Here is an 18337-nt window from a genome sequence, read left to right on the forward strand (position 1 = left end):
ACACATCATATTTTTGTCTTTCTGAGTGCCCAAAGAGGATGAGCTCAGGCAGTCTGCTTCTTTCTGACACAGAATCCCAGAATCATAAAGGTTGTAAAAGCCCTCCAAGATCATCAGGTCCAACCATCCCCTACCACCAGTGTCACCCACTAACCCATGTCCCCAAGCACCATGTCCAACCTTTCCTTGAACACCCCCAGGGACGGTGACTCCAAAATGAGCCCCTCCGTAGCATCTCCAGGCTGACCACATCCTAAGGATTTGGGTCTTTACATGCCAACAACTCTTCACAGAAAGGAAGTGTTAATGCAGAGGCAGAGGAGATCGTGGTCTAGCAAGCCCAAAGGACTTGGGGATTTACGTAGTTATCCCAGCAGTGGAAATCCAGAGAACAATTTGTGAGACAATAAAGTGTTTGAGACATTTTTGGAAACGTCATCTGTGTCTGTATTACTTAAAACAGTTATTGTTCATCTTTCCTTCCCTGCCTCCCCAGCTCACCTGGGAGGGAGATTTACTCTGTGGTTTATCACCCGTAACTCTCCTTGGTTGGCTCCGGTTTGCATCTGAACTACAAACAAGCACTTCATAATAACCACAGAGATTAAACTCTGATGGACTCTCTGACCATTAACCTGAAGGAAACGCAACAATAAATTCAACGTATTAATGAAGCTGTGCTACAGGCTCTGAATTTGTTAGGTAAATTGTACAGTTATTAACAGTGAGCCCGACTCACTGCCATCCATCTGTCGGAGGTGCCGGGTGGGGATGGATCGTTCTCCATCCCACAGCCTGCACCAGGCTGTGGTCAGTGTGGAGAGCGAAAGAGAGAACGTTATTCCAGTGCAGTCTGCAGGAATCACCTTTTTTTCTCCCCAGATTTCATCTGTGTAGCTCCTTCTGGTTTTCTACTAGGAAAGGAGCATCCGTGTGTCATGGTGGGTCCACTGTATGTCACGGTTCTTGTCTGGTTAACCAGGTAGTTATTCTTAGACCAAATACCTGAAGGGTGATTTCATCCAGGTAGATTTCATCCAGGTAGATTTCATCCTGTCCTCACTGAATTATCTGTAAGGTATTGTCAGGCGATCCCTGTAAAAGAAGCACATGGTGGTGGGGCAGACATCTCAAAAAGGGAGCTTTGGATGGTGGTACCATTTTCATGGCTGTGTTATCTTCATCCTTACCAGAAAAAAAAAGGGGGCAATTGCAGGCTGCTGGTGCTGAAAGGTTTCTCTTCCTTCTTTCTTCTCCGCACTTTAAGCTGATTGTCTCAATTTCTCCCCATCTTCTCTAAACAGCCCCAGTTCCTTCTGCCTTACCATATAATCTGGGGTCTTCCATGAACCTTGTCCTCCCCAGATGGCCTCCTGAAGTGCCCCACTTGTGGCCTCAGCCATCCAAAAAGGCAGCTGGGCTGTGCCAGCTGCTCACACGTTCAGGTACCTCTTGTCCCTGCACATGATGTACACCAACCATCCTACCTCTGTCCTGCAGGATTACTGGGTCTGTGCTTCCCTTGTCTGCCTCCATGCCCTCCATTATTCCAGCCTGAGAATATTTGTCCTGCCTGAATTCAATTCTTTTTTTTTTTTTTTTTTTTTTTTCCTGAGCTATTTATTTAATTAATCCTGATCATTTTATTTTTCCAAGCCTATGCCTTTATTCTAGGCATTCGGGTACATATCAACTGGTGCCAGCCCAAGCACAGCAGCACGTGCCTTTCCCCAGCTCCCAGTAAGCTGATGCACCCTAAAAAAGCCTTAGGTTGCTCTTCATCAGCTCTGAACCTATTTATTTGAAAATGAGGCATTGAATTCCCAGAAGTAACAGGCAGGTGATGTCTCTTGGAGGTACACCTGCACCTCCTTGCGAGGAGCACTCCCTCTCTCATCACCATCCTCTTATATCATCCTAGTGCATCCAGGACTTGGGCAGAATGAATCTCCCAGGAATTGCAGGGCCACGGACACACAAAATCAGGATGGTTTGGATGCAGGAAGGTGGATCTGGGCCCTGCATAGCCATTGGGAGTTTCCCACAGCCAGGTGCCAAACGCCCTTGGAAGCGTTGATCATGTAACGTGGCAATGATTTTTCTTTTAAGGGCTCTGTTGCTCCCCTCCCAGGTGCCAGGCGGTCTTGCCTTGGAATTTTTCCATGCAAGGAGGATTTTCAGAATGATTTTTTCCCATGTTTTTGAGTATTTGCACATCGGTTGATTTGGGTGTCGGTATTTTTTTGTACCTATGGTTTTGCTGGGCTTAACAGCCAGCTTTTATACCCCTGTCCTCTCTGAGATGTAATTAAACTGCTCCCCTTACACCTCCTAACAGGGATTCTCCTTTTTACTCAAGTGGTAGATGTCTCTGCATTTAAATCATGATTTTTTTTTATTATTTTCATTTTTTTTTCCGGGGAGAGTCTGACAGCTGGGAAGTGCTAGGTGGCTTCAGCTTTATAATTACCTCTGTCTGTCTTATACGTTCATGCACACACACACGTGCAGCTGAAGGGGAAGCAGTGAATGCAAGCAACAGCTGGATCCCGGTCTGTGACAAGGCAGGAGGAATTGTGTTTTTTTTTTAAGCATCTTTTTATGTACATCCCCGCGCTGCTCTTCCCAGCTCGAGCATCACAAGAATGAATAATCTCTGAAATGCTCGGCCTATTTGGAAAAAAAAAAAAAAAAAGTGGAAGTTTGCTGAAGATTGTTTCTGCCTGTGCAGAAGTAATGCCTGGGGATCGTGTGTCCCGGAATAATTGCCCAGGGGCTGGGCTGGTTGGGATGCGTGTGAGGAGAGTGCCTTCAAGTTAATCCTCATGGCAGGCAAAGCAGAGCAGCACTGGAAGCAGCTGGAGTAGGAATTGAAGCAGGAATGTGCTCCTTGCAGCTAACTTTTGCATGCCACTTTTTCTTGTTCCGCCGTACCCCTTGCACTCCGTGATTATTTCCCAATTTGATCCAGGCTAACCCCAAAACGCCCAAGCGGTTTTCTATGACAAAGACCCTGCAGTTTTCCATCTTCAGGCACGTGTCCTGCTTAGGGATGTCTGCCAGCCACAGTGACTGATCCCTGTGGCTGTCTGGGCAGGGAAAAAAGGGGTGAGATGCTGCGAACGAGGCCTTTCCCCATCAACCTGTGGTCCCCGGGACGAGCTGCGGTGGGGCGAGGTTTGGAGAGGCCTCAGCTCGCCGCCTGTTTCCTTTTCCTTTTAATGTGTTTGCTCTCTAATGTGTGTTGACACAGTAAATACACATGTTTGTACAAACATCCCAGCAGAGGGCTGCTTTGAAAGCCCCTTGCAGGGGATGGGAAATGTGCACGGCAGATGTTGGGAGGCGACCAGCAGCCCCGGTACGCGCCGCTTCTGCTGGTAGGGCTGGAAAATGTCCCCATCAGGAGGAATTTGATGGGACAGCCCGAGCCAGGGGATGCTTTTGTGAGCGGGGCAGCAAGGAGCTTGGCCATAAGTAGGTTCTTCTGTGGCTGCTTTGTGTGTTTTTGCACCTAAAGCTGTGCTTAAGGTTGCCCTCACCATTTTAATTCCAAGCCTAAAGTGCAGAAGCCAGGGTCATGGAGGCCTGAAAATGGGTTAAGGTGTGTTAAAGGCTGACCCCATCATGATGCAAAACTCGGTGAGCTGCAGATGAACCCATACAGTTTCACTATTGAAATTCCAACACTATGAAGCTGGTTAAATCCTTCGTTGTGTATGAATAAGATGCCTCAGTACCAGCTGAAACCTGCCCATGGTTTAAGCTTATGTCAAGCAAGGTGGAAATGTTTTTAGAGAGTACAGAGGATGTGACACAGACTTCTCTGGTTAAACGCATACCCTCAGGATCGGATACTCTCACTATTCCCAGCTGATTAACACTCTTTTTACTCTTGATATACCGTGAGCTGGCCTCCTTGCTCGACTGCAGCAGTGTGATATAACTGGGAAACCACGAGTTCATGGGAAATTTCGACTAGGATAAGGTTTGTGTGTGTGCAAAAGGGGTGGTAGTTGCAAAACTATTGTGCTTTTCCTTTGTTTCCTATTGCCAGTACTGCAGAAATCGCAACCCATGGTAGTCCTTATACCTGCAAGATGCCCAGTGGGTTGTTTTCTGCTCACCCAAAGAACCAACAGCTCTAGGTCTGCAGCTCTTCCATCTCTGCATGGGTTGGTTCAGAAGTGTGTGCTAGCATAGGATCCCAAGAAAGACAGAGATCAAGGTCTCTCCAACCCAGCTCTTTTAGTACGACACGTTCAGCAAACAAACTCTGCCCTCAAAATGAAGCATTCCTGTAATAAACCATCTACACGCCTTTTCCCCTGTGGGCAGCAAGGAAAGGGTGAAGGGCCCATCTGTGGGAGATGCCAGACAGCCACTCAGGCTGAAATTTGTCTCACCTGGTGTCAGTCATCAGCGCTGAACCGAAATGAGTCGCCGTTTGTAGATAATGGAGAGAGACTGGCATCACCTGAAAGCAATTCACTCCGTCTGCCCGAGACACCTATTTAGGATGGCACCAGCAGCCCTGTGGTGAAACCTGTCTCTTCCCATTGACTGGAGGGAAAGCCTGCCTGACTCATTAGGTGAGATGTCTAATTCTCAGGAAGACCATGTTGAACAAGATGAATTCTTTGCCTGGAAGGCACACGGGTTGCTGGTGACAGGAAGGCATCTCTGGAGCCAGGCAGAGAGGAGCTGCTCAGTCCTCATCTATTTGCTTGCAGGTTGGCTTAGGTTGCCTATCCCCAGCCTTTACATCCCTAAATATCTTTTTTTGGGTCCAGAAGTGACACCTTGTGTCATGGTTTGGAGAATAGATGAGGCTATTAGAGAGAAACACCAGGGCTGCACAGCTTCTGCATCACTCCATCCTCAGCTCCTTCCCCATGCTGCTTGGACTTTTCAAAGAAAGGAGATTTCATTCTTCTCCTTTTACAGATGGGACTATTGAGGCACAAAATGGGATGAGCTGTAGCCAAAGGCACTCATGGGACTTGCATAGGGCTTCTCCTCCTGGTGAAGAAAGGCTGAGAGAGCCAGGGGTGTTCATCCTGGAGAAGAGAAGGCTCTGGGGAGACCTTTTTGCAGCCTTCAGTACTTACAAGGGGCTTAAAGGAAAGATGAGGAGAGACTTTTCACACAGGCAGATGGTGATAGGACAAGGGGGAGGGGGGTTTTAAAGTAAAAAAGGGTTTTGAGGTCCCTTCCAGCCCAAACCAGTCTGGGATTTTGGGATTCTGTGATTATGGCTGGTTGGGCACATGGACTCGGGGCTTTTTACTGCTGTTCCCCTCCCTGGGTGAAGCTGGAAAGACACAGGGAAGTTTTTAGTTCATGGGTGGAACAGAGCAAAGGTCTCTTTTTCTGGTCAGAAACACCCAACTAATGCCCTAATGAGGCCATAAAGGTGGTGGTTTGGGGTCTGAATTGTCTGCCCATGATCCCACTGATCCCTTGCCAATATTTCCTAGAAGTTGACTTCAGCCCTTCAGAAACACAGGAATTTGGAAATTTAGTCCTATTCTGTCACTCCTGTCACCTCTGGGAACTTTTCCTCTCCCAGACACCCCGCTGCCCCTCCAAGTCCCACTGTGCCAGGACATGCCACCAGCTCACAGATCATTTCGGATCATTTTGGGGAAGAATTGACGCTAAAAACCCAATGCCCTGTTGCAATGTGTTGGGGTTTGGGGCAAAAACTGGGCTCGTGGGATAGGACAGGGTGAGACCCACCCCATAGCGTTGTCCCCCCAGGGCTGGTGCTGTGCTGGGACATTTTGGGGAGCTGGGATTCCTATGGGGACCATTCCTTCTAGCTGCTGACACCCTGTGGCTGTCGGGAAGAAATGCAGAGACTTTCATTCAAGGGTTGGGCGAACTTGTGTTTGAACGTGCTTCCAGGAAAAAAAAAAAAAAAAAAAGCAAAAAAAAAAAAGCGACTGTTCTCAGGGGTAAAAAAAAAATAAATAAATAAATAAAGGGAGAAACAGATTCCCCAGACTCTTCCCAGCTGTGTTTTTAGTGCTACCGCAAGGGACAAAGGTGGCAGCTGGCTGGCTGGCAGCCTGCTTGTGGCTGTCTCCACTCTGCTCCCAGGGCCATGGGGTGAGGGTGAGCAGCTTTGAAGGGCTCCGAGGCTGGGGGACGGAAAGGGAAAGGCGATGTAGGGCAGAGATGTAGGCCACGGCCACCAAAATAACTCCTTTAAGTCTCTCTTCCCCCCCCCTCGGTGTCCCTCCTCTCGTCGTTTGACTGCCACCCGTGCCAAGCTGCTTCGGCACGGAATAATATTTTCCCCTCTGTATTTTCTTCCCCGACTGCCAAGAGATCTGTGTACAAACACAAGTTTCTCCCTTTTCTTAGCGCTCGTCTATTCCTCCTCCAAGAGAGCCTGACAAAAGTGGAGCAAAAATAATAATAAAAAAAAAAAAGAAGGAGAGGCACGTTCATCCCTGCTCCGCTCCGACATGCACAAAGGGCTGGGAGGGAGCTGTTGGCCCAGGACAAAATTGGCAGGGTAATAAGTTTTCTCGTCGGCCTTTGAAGATGAGAGAAGAAGCAGTCGATTGTCATAGGGAGAGCGAGAGCGTCCCTTTAAACCACAAAGCCTTCAAAGATAGCCTGGAGTCCCAAAAATAAAGGCTTCACACTGCCTTCCTCTGTCAGTCCTGGACAGAAATAGTAGCCTAGTGGGAACCATTAGGGCCGTGATGAGAGGAGCCAGTCTGCTCCGATGAATGCGGAGAGCCCGAAGGGTGCTCCCGGGGCAGCTGCTCGGGCTCTGGTCTCCATCACCCGGACCAACAGGGCTTGTGGAGGCGAGCCCCGTGATGGGAAATTTGGCTTTTGCCTCCTGGTATGGAAATGAGGCACCTGCACCGAGGCAGGATTGCTCCCCGTGGCCCATTTTGTCTCCCGGCCTTTGTCTTGATCTGTTCTGAACGTCCCAAGGAGAGCCGGGGGGGGCTCAGGCTGAGTTCAGGGCTATCAATGATGCCGATGTCCCCCGAGGCCCCGACGTGGGGTTTTATGGCACATCCATCTCCGCGTGACGGAGCTGTGCCTTCTGCATCCTTTGTGGAGGTGTCGCCCCCTCTTTGGGACAGCTGGTGGCCCGCTTTCGTCGGCGTAAAATTCATTCAGAGTGCTAAAATACAGTGCACGGTGCAGGACCCAGATAATAATAATAAAAAAAAAAAGAGCAGGATTTAACCACCAGTTCATGAGGGATGCTAGTTTCTGTGGGATGTCCTGCCCCGTGGCCCTGGGGCTGCTGTGGGGACAGGGGGTGGCTTTGGGGACAGTGGGTGGCAGCGGGACAGCCACTGCAGCTGCGCCATCTGCTGCACACGCCGAGAAGCTTCGGCCAGAAAGGAGTATTTTGGGCTGGAAGTGACTAAAAATAATTGGCAGCCCGTCCCCAGTTTCTTCGCTCCCCTTCTTTCGAACTGGATGTGCAGGCTCATCCCATGGACCAAGGAAACTTTGCGTGTAGCTTGGTAAGGACTTGTTAGGCAGATATTGAAATGCCCTTTTTTATCTTTTTTTTTTCATTTTTTTTTTTCCATTTCTGTCCTATGAGAGAGATCTGGAGAGAGAGAAAAACAAATGAGCTTCATGCACTCATGAATGTGGTGTCCCAAGGATCATCTGTGATATGGTCATTGTGATTGTGACCATTGTGACAAGAGCATCGGGACACTGTGAAGTACCCTCAAGGGAAGGTGAAGATCTCCAAACCCGAGTTTGCCACATTTTGTTTCAGTTTTGTAAAATTAATCCAAGCTCACCTCAACAAACCCTTGGAAATAAAGAAGGTTTTCCCCCAAAAGGAGACCAGGCTTCAGGAAAGGGTGAGCAAATGGTAATTCCGGTCAGGGATCTGTTTCCAAGCAAATCCTCATTTTTTCTGGTGTTTCAAGCTGTTGTTTGGACGAAGATCATTGTGTGCCTTGAAATGCACGGGGTTTTGCATATTAAAACCTCCCCAACTTAGAATTTCACTAAGTAACCCCTTGAACTTTGGGGATATGAAAATAGAGCACTAACACGCCCTGGCAAGACTTCAAGGGAAAGCAGTTGCTCCTTCTTTGGAGGTTGGAGGTCCTGTTTCTTTTCTTGCAGTCTCCAGTCTGCATTAGCTCCTCCGGAGTCCCCGCTGCTACTTCTGGGGTAAATCTGGGGTAACCTCGTTGAATTACTCCAGCACAAAGCTGGAACTGATCATGGAAGTAACTGGTTGCTCTTTGGAGTGATTTTGCTGAATCCGAGCCATCGTTTTAACAAAGAATTATGATTTTTCAACAACTGTGCTTTTACATCCCTCATATTACCGAGCCACTATCTGTGCCAGGGAGATGCTCTAGAGGAAGGTGTAAGGACCTGGTGAGCCCTGTGCTGGAGCTGGGGACGGGAGAGGGAAGGATGCAGCCCCTCGGAGGCTTTTCCAGCCTTGGCTGGGACCGTGCTCGAGACAACCTGAGCAAGGACAAAGCCAGCAGAGCCATGTGAACTGCGGGGAAGAGCAGCAGGGATGAAAGCAGCAGTAATTATACATCTCAATACCCTCCCTCCCAGGCAGCGCCGTGCAGGTATATCTGATCCCTGGCTCTTTTGTGTGGTGACGGGCACTCGCTGCATTGATGCTGAACTCCTGACCTTGCCTTGCCTTGTGCTGCAACCTCCTGTCGGAATGGCTTCGGGTAGAGTTTCATTGCCCGGGTTACCTCGAGGTCCCAGAGGAAAGTGATCCCTCCTCTCCCAGGAGTTGCACCCTCCTGCTGACTCCCCCAAGCCCGTGGGACGTAGGCGAGGGCTATGGGGACGTGAGAGGATCATGTCCCGGCTCTTCTTCCATCCCCTTCCCATCACTGAAAGAGCAGATGAGATTTCTGCACGCTCCTGCCTTGCTTGACATGTTCAAGGTAGTGAGGAAGGATCCAGCTTGGGCTCTCTGGGGTCCTGAGACACAGCAGTGTGGTCACATCCTTTGTTTTTTCCCAAATTATTCTATTGAAACATCCAACTGTAGTAATGATATCTGGGGCACAGTTTCTACTCTGCAAGGAAAACACCACCCAGGCTCTGTGCACTGTGTCACCCAGAGGTTTTGGGGCAGGATATGTACGTGGCAAGCTCCAGACCTCCAGGACTTTATAGGGCAACTGCATATGGGATGGTCTTTGTAAGGCCCAGACATCCTAATCTGTTACATTAGAAGAAAAGTAACTAGCTGTCTTGCCTCAGACAAGACTGATACTTAAAAAAAGTAAATAAAGGGCCTGGGAGATGACATCTCTTTGGGCCAGGACAAATTCTTGTGGTCCATCAAATCACCTAACCAGCTCAGAGGTGAGCACGGAGCTGTGGGGCACCAAGGGAGCTGCGGATGTGTGGGCTGGTAGAGGCCTGGAGCACGTCTCACTGCCTCTGCTCAGGCTTCTCTGCTGGGATGTGGTCCTTGTGCTTCACTTGGCTGTGAGCATCCCTAGAGACTGGTCCCTTGGGGCTCCCTTTCTGCTCAGGTTTCTTAGGCTTTCTTCATTACATTTCCTATCTCATCTGCAGTTCCTCTGGGTGAGAGGTTTTTGGACCAGCTCAATGCCATGGGTCATGTTAGGCTCACGAAAACCCTTCTGACTCCTTCCATGGGGCAGCCCAACCTGCTCAAGAGCTCGCTGTAGCATCTGAATCCCAAATCAGCAATCAGGCCCCAACCTGAATGGCTCAGGCAGCCTTCCTCCTCCCCCAGGGATCCCCTGCTTCCATCCAAGTGGAATAATATGTCAGCACTTGCCTGCTAAATCCCTCCGACTCTCTTAATTCTCTCTTGATTGCGCCTTATGCCTTGCCCTTGGTGCCGTACAGCTCCTTTAGGACAGCTCCTAGCAGACCTCCTAATCCTTTTAAGTGCACACAGAGGGCTCCGTTTCCTCCACGGGGTGGGCAGCTTTGCCCCCGTATCCCTGTGCTGATGCTCTGCAGAGGATGAGGTGTGCCTGGCTGGAAGGAAGGCGCTCCCTGCCTTCCTCAGAGGCTGCATTTCCTTGCAAGTTTCCATTTACCCTTGTTAAAAATGTGCCAACTTTGACATTATTTTAAAATTTGTCTCTTAGATAATTCAATCCAGGGCTTTGAATACGCATTTGTCTCACTCTGATTGATGAGCAAGGGATCCCCGTGATTAAGGGTCTGGTGATACACGCTGCTATCGCAGGTAATAATTACTTGACTTACACAATACTTCTCATTTGAAGATTTCCAATAGCGATCGATTTTTTGCCTCTCTCCAGCCCTGTCTAGAGGAGTCCGTGGGAATGGGCTGAGAGCCGTGGTTGTGTGATCGCTCTCTCCCCTCTGTAACCCTCTGAGCTGAGGGCTGTGCAGTGATGCACGCTGGTTTGGTGGCATCTTTTGGGGTCTCCTCTTCGTATCTCAACAGCTTCCATTTGCCATTTCCTTTAATCGTGGAAGCTGTCCCTTAAAAATCATCCAATCCATAGGTGGCTCGATGAAAAATGTGGAAAGCAAAGCAGTGGCTGGGAACACCTTGCAGACTGAAGGTGAGTCCAGCCACGCGATGTGCTGCTTTGGTAGGACCAAGAATTTTGTAGTGGTCTTGGAAGATGAAACGAGTAGCAAATGGCTTTGGGTCACTAACGAGGGGCTGGCTGATGGGAGATGAGAGGAAGCCTTGGGAAGAAGAAGGTGTCCATGCTGAGGACAGTCTGAGCTGAGACATGTCCTGTGGTCAGATGTCAGAGATGAGAGAAGAGGAACTGGTGGTGGGTCGGCACATGAGAGCAGCTTTCAGTGGAGGGTCGGCGCTCCAGGACAGGGCTGGATCATTCCTCTGGCAGGTTCCTGAAAAGGGAGAAAGGGACAACGTGGAGCTTTGTCCCCAGATGGTGCTTCCCTCTTATCTGAGGCAGTACTGGAAGATAAGCTTTCACTCTTTCTCTCTCTTTTCCCCCCTTTTTGTTTTTCTCCTGTGGATAAACATAGATTATGAAGGTTAGAAAGGCTTCAAGGGCTGTGTTTTTTATCTGATATTAAGTTCTTAATAGGTCACCTTGGCATTGAGAAGCCCAGGAGCTGAAACAGGCAGCAATTGAATCACGATAACCTTTGCAGAGCACAACCTGGTCGTGGGTCTGGGGCCCAGAGATATGTGGGGCCTCATTATCTCGACCTTAGCCCCGGGGATGTCAACCAACAAAAAGAACCGGACAGAGAGGCTGGGCTGGCTGATTTCCTCGGGGAGATTCTCTTTCAGGGTCCCTTTTCCCCTTTGCTTCAGAGATAACAACCCCTGGCAGGGATTGTTCCCAAACTGCTGCTCTGTCCGTTCACCCTGAGTCCCCTTTGTCCCAAAGGAGAGAGCAAAGAGCTCTGGCCCCTGGGTTTCTCAGCTTTTAGTTATTCACTCCCAGCCTGTCAGCCCATTTCTCTGCCTTTTCTTTGCAATTTAGCACCAGTGCCTGACGCAAACATCACCGCAAGACCAGAAAACCTGACTCGAGCAGAGAGATAATCTCCGGGATAAGATTTTTGATCTGCATGGTTTGGTGAAAGTGGTGAAAGTGCCCAAATCCTCGGCAAAACAGGAGCTTCGGTCTGCCTCTGATATGCCCTAAAGGGAAATTGCACATCTTCACATCACCCCGGGACCCCTTGCTGCTGACCAAGACCCCCTAAAGCACACCCTAAATCCATGCCGATGGATTTAGGATGGGCAGGGTGTCACCGTGTGCCTCTGTGCCCCCACCTCCTCGAATATTTCCCCCCCCGTGGCACGGTGCTGTGATGAATTTTGCCGTTCTGTGCCTGCTTTTGGTGCTCTCCTGCCAATGTACCCATGAAAGTGCCCGGGTCCCTGTGTTTGTGCATTCCTCCCATTGCCAAAGGGCAGCTGGCTGCCTCTCAAGGCAGATGGAGTCATGAGGATCCGTGGGTGTCTCAGAGCTCGCCCCGTCTGGCCGCAGTCAAAGAGCCCTTTGTGGAGCTGCTCTGCAGCCCCCCGCGGGGCTCCCAGCCCTCTGGGTCACCGCGTTCCTGGCACGGCAGGATGAGCTCATCTCTGGTCTCTCAGCCCCATGAACGGACCCTTATAAAGGACTTGTATCCCTCAGCCAGCCCCTGCTGCCGTCCGTCTGTCCTCAGAGCGTCCCGTACAACTCTCTGCCACAACCTCCGAGCGGTGCCGTGGAGGGATTTGTGCCCTAGACCAACACTGTGTTGATATCTTTGGCCATTCGGACACAGGCTCTGCTTTTGGGTATTTCTGACCCCAAAGCCTGTAAGGTTTTGAGCCTTTCTGGTCATGCTACTTATCTGAATTGTGTTGATCTATACTTTGATCCCTGCTGACCAGAGGTGAGCAGGTTTTTGGGGTTGTGCACCATGGGAGCCACCACCCAAGGAATGTTCTTGTACATGGAAATTCAATTTTCTCACCTTTTTTTTTTTAATCGTTACTCCCTTAATATCAACCAAAATCCACTCTGACTGAAATCCTTTATTTACGCTTTCTGCAAGAGGAAGCAGGACTTGTGGTAGCAACAGGGTAAATGTTAAAAAGCTAGCTGTCCTCTCCCAAAAATGTTGCCTGTAATGAAATTCCACCAATTTGGGAGAAACTGAAGTAGCTGGGGACCTGTGCCCTTCCTGCCCTGGCCAGTGGCTTTGTGTACATCCCAACTCCTTCATGCTGGAGAATTAAAACTCTGTGGCATCCTAGAAAAACCCCACGAGCAGCGTGGCACCAGGATGGCCTTTGGGGTGATCCACTGGGATCCTAACCCATGGATGAAGAGACTGCTCTGTTCCCAGTGTGGCTGACCCCATGGTGCTCAGGAAGCAGACCCAGAGGATGTTTGGGCTCCTTGCAGATTGAGGAACAGGCAAAATTGTCCCATGCTCCTGCCCTCCCTTGTCTGTGGTCAATGGTATCAGGTCCTTTCCCTGATGTAGTTTTATTTTCCCGAAGTACCTGCTCAGCTGGGCAACACGTTTAAGAGCCTGAAGACAAAACTTTGGGTACAAAATCTGGTGGCTACAAGTGTTCAAATGTCCTATTGGTTCGGCCAAACACATGCCTGATGCAGGCATCAGATCCCAGAGATGTCACTGTGGTCAGGATGACATTTCCTAGGACATAGCTACGGGTCGATGCTTTCAGCATCCTGCTTCATTTCCCACTGAAAGGGGGCAAAGCATGCTTTTTCAGTCTCAAATGGATTTTATTTTAGGAGTAAATAAGTACAAGTGCTCCTGAGGTGCCTGGCAGTGTGATACATAGATCCGAGATACCTGGGACCAAGGTGGCCACTGTCACCAGAGCTCAGGCAAGGGCCAGGAGCTGTGATGCTCCATGCGAAGGAAGGGGAAGGAAGAACAGATCTGGGGCTTTGGCTCTTGAATCAAGCAGCACAGCCCAGTCCTCAGCACGGGGACAGGAGAGCAGAGGCCTCAGCCCCATGCCATAGGTAAGAGCCTGCCCTTAGATCTGGCAGGGCTCGCTGCTGCACACCAATCACTTGGCAGGCCATTACCTTGAAAAATGAGCTCTGCCGAGCCTGCCCGGTGTTGTTACAAACTAATGATTTGCATTGATTAGCACGTGGCTCGTGAGTGTCTAATTTATCAATCAGGGAGCGCCAGGGGAGCGTATGTAAACCATGCTCTCAGAAATGATGTCATCTGTCAATGAATGGGCTGGTGGACGTGAGAGCTGCACACACCTGATGTGCTCCCTGCCAAGAGAGGGAAAGGACCCGGTCACCTCCTTGAATTTTTCCCCCCTCTGTCCATCTCTGAAGCTATAAGTGCAGCTATTTCAATTTGGTGCAAGCCCTGCAGCTTCAAGCTCTAAGTATTATTTTTATGGCACTGGGAGCAGATACCATCAAGCTGCTGTGGTAGGTGCTGGCCAAGCCCAGAATGCAAGGCTGGCTTTTCTTTTTTTACGTCCATTTTAGCTCATAAATCCATTGCAGACAGAAGTATCTCTTGCTCTACGTGTTGGTGGGCAGATGGAGTGGAATGGCACAGTAGTCACTTGCAGTGGGCAATGAAAGAAAGGACTCTGCCTGCTGTGAGTTGGTCTCCTGGCTTGTAGGACCAAAGCAGAAGGTTCATTTCAGTGTATCTGAGATCACTGCAGGCTTGATCCCTTGTAACCCAGTGCCCCTGAAGCATCTAGGAGTCATGTCACATACTCATGTGGAGGGAGGATTACGGTACAATGCCTGCAGATGGTGTGGGACAGAGATTTAGAGGTGAAAACTGGGGAAAAGTTGCAAGTTTAGGCTGCCTTGGAAGCCAAATGCCAGGGTTGGTCTCCTCCCCAGGTTGGCTTGCATGACCGTGGCTGCCGTCACCACACATCTGGGCCTGGGCAGCGCTGAAAGCGTGAGGGTTGAGGCTGAACACCTGGTTTGCCAGGGTCCTGCTCTCCATATGGCTGAAGGCGCTCTGAGACGTGTGCTCGGAGGGGCTGGCACCGTTCGCACAAGCAGCACCTCGAAACATCTGTGTGGGAGAAGTGAGAGGGCTGCTGGCTGTCAGGCACAAGGAGGAGATGCCTCACCCTCCGCTTTTTTTTTTTTTTTTTTTTTTTTTTCAATTAGTGTTTCTAAAAGCCTCTTGGATCGGTAGATGGACAGGGTTATTGAAATACCGCGTGTTATTAGAAATTGATCTCCTGCTAATAGGCTTTAGGCAAATTAGGACGGATGATTCGACTGGAAAACACATGCCAAAACGGAGGGGAAGGGGAGGAACGGGGCGCATCACCAGCCCCTTCCCCGTCTTCGCCCAGATCAATGCAGCTACTTCATGGAACCCAAATCAATGGAAGAGCAGAAATAGATTATCATCATAACAGCCTGACGTTAGATCATGCTCTGTCTGCTGTGCTTTTGCCCCCCTCGCCGTGCCAGGAACGGCAGCCAGCAGTCCCCGAGTCCGCTGGGGGACATTAGGTTCATAAAACGGGGAGGAACTGATATTGGAAAAGCAATAAAGTATTAGAGGCCCCCGTGCAGTCGTAAGGCTGTGGCTGGGCACTGCTCAGAGCAGCCTGGATTGATGTGCGGGGCCGCTTGGATCTCCTAGAAATGAGGTTTGCTGAGCCTTAATCCAATACTGAGAAATAATGATGGTGATTTCAGTCAGAAGCCCTGGGAGAAGGAGAGGCAGGGCGGACAAAGAAGGGAGGCCTCGGGGAACGGCCAGGACGGAGGCAGTGCTGCCAGCTCTGGTTTTCCCTGTCCAAAAAATATTTCTCTTCCTTTCAGAGCCGGTGCCACCGCCTTTGCTCCCTTGCACCCAGGTGGAGGCAGAGGGGTCCGATTCTGTGATCCCTCGGGCTTTGCCTTTGCAAACCACCCTTGCAATCTTCCTTGCAGCCGCCTAATCACCTCCCTTGGGAAACGGGGTGATTTTTGTGTCCAAAGTAAACCCGCAGTGTGATTTGGGATCTGCTGCAGTGCCGGCTGCGAGCACTGGGGCTGGCAATGATGAATTCCCTTTTTCATCAGCCCGGGGTTTGCTGATTCTGCACGATTTAATTATTTGCAATGACAACCAGCCAACCAGTGTCTACGGCTGTCTTCTTGGCCAGCCATCACCCACCTGTGATCCTGCTCCTGACCACATCTCAGGGGACTTGGATGGGTTTAAAATGCCTTATCCAGAGGAGTTAATGTGTGCGTGTGGGCATGGGTGTCATTTTGGCTCTACAGGGCCAGGAACGATGCTCTGGGCAGGAGGTGATGGCTCTAGATGAGTAGGAAGCAGCTGAACTCAATCGGCACGGTGGAAACGATGCTGATTTTTGCTGCCAGTGACAAGTCCGGGCTAATGGGACAGGAAAATAGAGCTGATGTGGTAGCAGGAGTGCTGTGAGCATTTCCACGGAGTGAGCTTTTGAAGACAATTTTGAAGACAACTATTTGTCCATGCTTAATTTGCTGGGATTTACACATCAGAGCAGATAACAAAAAGTGTACGGACTGTGTTTCTCTTGGATAAAACAAAATGGGGCGATGTTCATGTGCTCCAAACAGTGATTCAGTTGATGATATCAGGCCATGGCTGAAACACAAGCTGTGTGGTTGCTGGCTTTTAGCAGAAATGGTGTTCTACAGATGAACCTGTGCTGTTTGCATACGTAGACGTGCAATTTGGGAGAGCCTTCCCAACTTGGCCAACGCCAAGAAGAGGCCATCCCCATCCAGCCTAGAAAAATAAGAGCGCACTAAAAGAACTCCATGGTCATGATGGTCTGGGAGACAGGTGTTTCTGTTGTTTTGTTGAGCTTAAATAACTTTGTTTTTTTGGCCACGACCATGGTTTGTCATCCAACACTGGGGCTAAGTGCTTGCAGGCACCGGTTCCTTCTTAATCCTCCAACCCCAACGTTTTTCGTTGGTCCTTTTAAGATCATGCCCATGCTTTGAAGGGATTCATCGTGCCCCTTAATTCAATAGCCATATGATCCCAACCTTGAAAACCTGTGTCTGTCATTAAGGTCTGATTGAGACATCTGCCACCAGCTTGCCCAGGAGACTGCGTTCAAGCATCGCCCTCCTGTGGATCCCGCAGCAGCTGGAGGGACCCAGATAACACTGAAAGGCACCGGTAAAATGACGGGAGGTATCTTTTACCTTCTTTCATCCTCCAGACCCATGGGCTCCTTGCCAGGATGCCTGTAGGGCCAGCCATGGCCAGGGTGGGAGCTCGGGGAAGGCCAGAGCCTGTGTCTTTAAAGATTAATAGTGTTGTTTGCTCATTAAGGAGATCGTTTTGAAGCCGGCGCTAGCCAGAACATTCGAGTGCAAGCATCTGTTTGCTACTGGGAGAGGATATTTATTGTCTGATACTTCAATGGATGTAAATAAACAGCCAGGCCTAGATAATGTTCAGACAAACAAACAAACAGCTGCCAGAATGGGTCCCCTGGTGGCTGACCTTCGGGAAGCATCATGCTGATGTTTTAATAGCAGCCGGCTTTGCTGAACGAAGCCCAGTGAGTGCAGCCTTCCAGGAAGCAGGATTAACGTGCAGCCTGAACCAACGGGTCCCCGTCAGCTCTGCACACGTGTGTGGGCTGTGGGGTAGTTTGGGGTTAGCAGGGTATGGATTTAAGAGGTGGTGGGTGATGGTCCTGGGGGTGTACGAGGTGGTGATGGGGTTGGGTGAGGGCTTGGGGTGCTCGTGGTTCATGGTTCACGGCAAGATTCAAGGAGAAATACCCTCTGGGCTCTAATCCCACAGCCTGACAAGAACATCTTTAGGGTAGGAATACCCATCCCTTAGTCAGAAGAAAACTCTACCACCTAGGACTTGTGGCTGATGCCAAGGAAGGAGAGCAGGAACAGAGCAAAACGCTGCGACGTGCCTTGAGCTCCCCACAATCATCAGGCTGGGAAGATTTCCTAGCAGAGATCGTATCTGCGTCCCTGACATCACCGCCGATCACTTGCAGGCTTTGATGAGAATCTTCTCATTTCCCCTTTATAGGCTCTTTGGCTCTTCTTTGACTTTTTTTTTTTTTTTAATCTTCCCAAACCCAACTGCTCTGCTGCTAATGGATGCCTGCGAGCAGGGAATAAAACCCTCCAACTGCTGCTGAGTTTTTTTTTGATGTTCAGCCCCGAGAAGAATGTGCAGGGAAGATGGGGACCCTCCGGGCTCTACGCCTGGGGTCGAACACACGAGGGGCAGAGTTTAAAAGGGGGTAGGGGATGGCTTGAGTTAGCAGCCAGACGCCTGGCTGCGAGCCGCGATAATCACCTCCTTGCTGGCACGGGGCTCGCACGGCCTGTGTGGCGTGGGTGAATGCCTGCCAGACTTTCTGGCCGCCTTCTGAATTTTCTTTTTCCTTTATTTCGTAGCTTTAGCTTAGAGGAAGAGATCTCCGTGCTGTTGTCGGGAGGCACGAGTGCACGTGTGTGCAAACGCACACGTACAGTGGAATGAGCCCCCCCCCACCCCCTGAAAAATAATGATTTTGCAGCCAATTAGGTCAGCGATAGCTGTTAAACCCCTTCCGAGTGTCACTGTTTTCCCGGCGTGAAACCTCTGTGAGTCTTTTACCTGCCCCAAGCCCGTAGCACGGATCCCTGGGGGCTGTGCCTGGCGTTTGTTAGCTCGGCGATTTCTCCAGCCTGCCTCTTCTGTCTCTGAGCTCCTTCTCCTCTAATGGGACCTGGCAAAGGCTGAGGACAGGGATTGAACCTGGAGTGATAATTGGCTGTTTGCATACCCAGTGGCCTACAGACCTGACCCTGATGGTGCTGAGAAATCAAGGTCGAAGCAAAGA

At 50.1% G+C, this 18337-nt stretch overlaps 1 protein-coding gene and 1 long non-coding RNA gene across 6 annotated transcripts in view; both read left to right on the forward strand.

Annotated features, from left to right (window-relative positions):
• Positions 1-18337, forward strand: part of PLXNA4 (plexin A4) — a 406242-nt gene that overhangs the window by 177115 nt on the left and 210790 nt on the right. The window lies entirely within an intron of this gene.
• On the forward strand, positions 4553-6690 carry LOC110354681 (uncharacterized). Its single transcript, XR_002406900.4, has 2 exons — positions 4553-4592; positions 6373-6690. It is a non-coding gene; the product is annotated as an uncharacterized lncRNA (long non-coding RNA).

This window comes from Anas platyrhynchos, chromosome 1 (genome assembly GCF_047663525.1).
Source record: "Anas platyrhynchos isolate ZD024472 breed Pekin duck chromosome 1, IASCAAS_PekinDuck_T2T, whole genome shotgun sequence".
In the NCBI taxonomy this organism is placed as follows: domain Eukaryota; kingdom Metazoa; phylum Chordata; class Aves; order Anseriformes; family Anatidae; genus Anas; species Anas platyrhynchos.